We start from the raw sequence: 3566 nt of genomic DNA, 5'->3' as shown, positions 1-3566 counted from the left end.
TCTGGCTGTGGATGCTCGACTGCAGCAGCTCTGCAGAGGTCCCAGCCTCGCTCTCTAATGTCCATTCTCCCCTTGCTCGCATGGTGATTCATGGACCATTGAGTAGCCTCGTGAAAACATCCCAGTTGTAGACACAGGCACCAGAACTGATTCCCCAAGCCAAAGTCCCCTTCGCAATCCAGGGAAACAGCCTGGGTTGTCTGGAGCGCAGGGTTTGGCCCATGGTGACTGCAGACATTGCACCTGCCGCACAGCGACTCCTGGGACCCCTCTAGCCCATCAGCACTCGGCTCTCCTGCATTCTGCTGAGCGGCTGAGATCTGGGGGAACAGAAACCCTTTGTTAGAGACGGAAAATCTCCTCCCAGGAACACTGTCAACGGCTGCCAGAGGCCTTCCCTGTGAAACCCCAAATGTGCAGCCCCTCGGATTCCCACAGGGGAGATCTCAGCTCATTCTCTTGTCACCCATGGCTGCAGTCTCTGACAGGGGGAATGAAGAGGGGTTTTTGCCAATGGTCCCTTCTACAGCACCCATAATGGGAGGCGGTTTGGCCTGGTGATGTAAGGCCCGGGTCTGAGAATCAGGGCTCCTGGGTTCTGTGAAAATGGACAGGGATGTAATCGAGTGGGTGGAGCTGGATTGGTTGACACTGAGTGAGAGGGGCTTGTGCTGAAGGACCCTGGTTCAATCCCCACCAATTCCTGTGATGTCTACACATGGCCATGATTTTACTTACCTATCAGTGTAGGTTGTTTAGCCTATTCCTGGACACATGTGTTACATCTGCTGCTGGCCATCCCTGAGATGTAGGTCCTTCATCCACACAAGGACATGGCACATCAAGGTCAATCCAGCAGCACCCATCCGGTCTTCACTTCCACAATGCACGGCGAGTCTGAGCTTGACCAGAGAAAGACAGGGTGGTGTTCTTCAGGGGAATCTGCTGGAGCGCCCGTCTCCCCTGCTCCACCTCACACCCCGGCACCCTAAGTGTTTTCCAAAGATACCACTAATCTCGGATAAACAAAGCAGCTGAGATGAGGTCAGTGTGAGTGGATTTACTGATCAGTCTCATTCTAATGGAAGAACAGATTTCTCCCCTGCTCTAGGGAGATTCCCATAGGAAAAAGTCTCTGATGGTGGAGGCAATGCAAACCCTCAGCCCCTTGAATTGTAGGAAATCAGGACTCGGGGAGTTAAGGGGTGTCTCTGTCCTGCTGGAGGGAGCAGATCTGGAGAGCAGAAAGAGCACTAGTGGCATTGTAGGAAAGACAGTGACTTCTACCTGTGAAGGTGGCTGAAGCTTCTTGCAGACATTAGAGTCCAGGATCCTTACATCTCTGTTGGGGATCCTTTCCCTAGGAATAAAATAAGGACATCACACAGAGAATGACGTCTGTAGCCCAGGTCTGGGATCCAGGGAAAAGGTATGATCTCAGCCAGGCTACATACCAGGAACCTGATTTTTGTCCCAAGAGCCACAATTACCCAGATGAGCTTTTCTTCTCCATTTGCTTTCAGGTTATTTACTCATAGTAGTCATTTGTTTGCTTTGCCGTGTTTCCGCTCTCCGCATCTGTTCATTGGTTTCATTCTTGCAGTTTTTGCTTCTGTTTCCTCTTATTACAGTGTAGCATCTGCTTAGCACTTTTTAAACAAATCAATTAGAAATAAAATCCTGATCCTCCATTGAAGAGGAAGGTTTCTGAGAATTTGGCTGCAGAACTTTAGTGTCTGCATATTTCATTCACTATTATTTATTCAAGTGCAGGTCTGATGCAATCTGCCCACCCAAGAATGCCCATATGAAGCACGGGGTGCCCTTAGAATACCTGTTAAAAGAGAAGAAGAGAGTAGATTACAAGGTGGGGAAATCAACCAATGCATCAGCACTTGTCTGCATCATTGAAGCACCAGTCATGGGAGCCAAACAGGTTAAAAATCCCCATAGTTTTTCCCCACTAGACAGCCATCCAAAAAGAAAAAAAGGCCTTCAGCCAATTATTTCCTCACACTCTGAAGAGGTGAAATTCAGGCCTGTGCAGACAGCAGGGCAAGGTCTGTGCATCACAGCGGGTTTAAGTGGCACTTCACTGCACAGGGGCTGTGAGATTTCAGTGGCAGAGTTTTCCTCCTGGATTGGAACAGCCGGCTGCAATCCTGCGAGGTACAGAGCAGAGAGACGTTTGGGCCACAATGTTCACCTCAGAGGCTGAGCTTCTGCAGACATTTGGGATGTTCCCATCTGAGGAGGATGCTTTTGGCCACCCCCAGTTCAGAGCTTTCAGTCACCTCAACCGGTGATTCTCTGGCACAACTCATCTAAAGTAGCTGAACTTTTCAGGCCTTGCCCCCATCTCCGACACCCCTTGCACCTCGTATTGCCCTCTAATAGCCCCGTCCCTTCTCTTGATCCCTGCCAAGCCCAAATACAGAGCCTAGCTCACCCTCCTCCTCTCTTAGACCCTCCCCTTACACGATCCTCCCCTACCTCTGACAGACTGGTCACTGTGCCCTTCCCCAGCTCCTGGAGGAATCCTGGCTCCTCAGAACAACCTGGGAATGGGCGGTTCCTACCTCTGTGTGGGGTGCGTGGTTTTCCGTCGAAGCATGACTGAGAGCCAGCACGTCTCGATTTCACAGGATGAGGTCCTGGCTCCCCAAGCTGGGCCAGCTGCAGGCTGCATTGCTGGGGACAGATCCCAGACATTCGAAGACGGAGGAGGAGGAAGCCCCTGCTCATTCCCGGTTCAGAGATCCCCATCGAAGACGGGCCAAGAGGGGAGGAGAGAACGAAGGGCAGAAAGTGAAGCTGCCTCTGTGGGGAGGGCACTCCTGTAAAACCCAGTCCAGTTCCCAGATCTCCTCCACATTTCCAGGTGTGACTTTAGAGAGGTCATTTCATCACCTTCATTCCCTGTCTGTAAAATGGGGGTAGTAGTCCCCCCCACAAGGAGGAGAAGGTAGGACAGTCCCATTGTCTGTGAGGGGCTCGGTCCCTCTGGGCAGGGATTGTGCCAGAGTGAGGGAAGGGACCCAGAGTTTGCTCCCTAGAGCCAGGGGAGGAGGATGGGATCAGAAGGTCATCCAAGGGGGATGGGTCAGGAACTGCTGCAACAGACGGGGCTTAGGGATTCGGTCAGTGCCAGGGACTTGCTACCTCCCTTCAGCAAATGGCTTCCCTCTTGTCATCAGCAGTCCGTATAATATCTGACTCCTTCCTAGTGTCCTCGAGGGGCTCCCTTCGTTCTTCTTGAATGTGGTGGATTCGTTGACCCAGGTCGATAGCTGGGAAGTGCGGAGTGACTATTCGTAGTGTGGCATGAAATCAGTGGGAAATCTATAGTTAGCAAAACAAAGGTGTCATTGGCTTTTGGAAATTTGGAGCTGATCTGTCCTCTTAGCCAAAGGTACTCGTGCACAGAGGGATGAAGCTCGCCATCTTGGTCAGGTGATCTATGAGAGTCAGTTCCATCATGTGGCCATTTGAATGAGTGAAATTCTTGGCAATGGCTGCCATGGACGTAGCAGGGTCTTCAGAGGCCTGAGATGCCAAGAAGTTAG

At 51.5% G+C, this 3566-nt stretch overlaps 1 long non-coding RNA gene across 1 annotated transcript; it reads right to left on the bottom strand.

The window, feature by feature from the left end:
* Positions 1-1139: 1139 nt before the first annotated feature.
* On the bottom strand, positions 1140-3356 carry LOC135979743 (uncharacterized). The gene is made up of 3 exons (XR_010596991.1): positions 2580-3356; positions 2016-2162; positions 1140-1834 (listed from the first exon to the last, which is right to left on the bottom strand). It is a non-coding gene; the product is annotated as an uncharacterized LOC135979743 (long non-coding RNA).
* Between the last annotated feature and the right edge of the window lie 210 nt (positions 3357-3566).

Source organism: Chrysemys picta, unplaced genomic scaffold (assembly GCF_011386835.1).
Source record: "Chrysemys picta bellii isolate R12L10 unplaced genomic scaffold, ASM1138683v2 scaf1191, whole genome shotgun sequence".
NCBI lineage: Eukaryota > Metazoa > Chordata > Testudines > Emydidae > Chrysemys > Chrysemys picta.
This window is presented reverse-complemented; position numbering and strand designations above follow the sequence as displayed.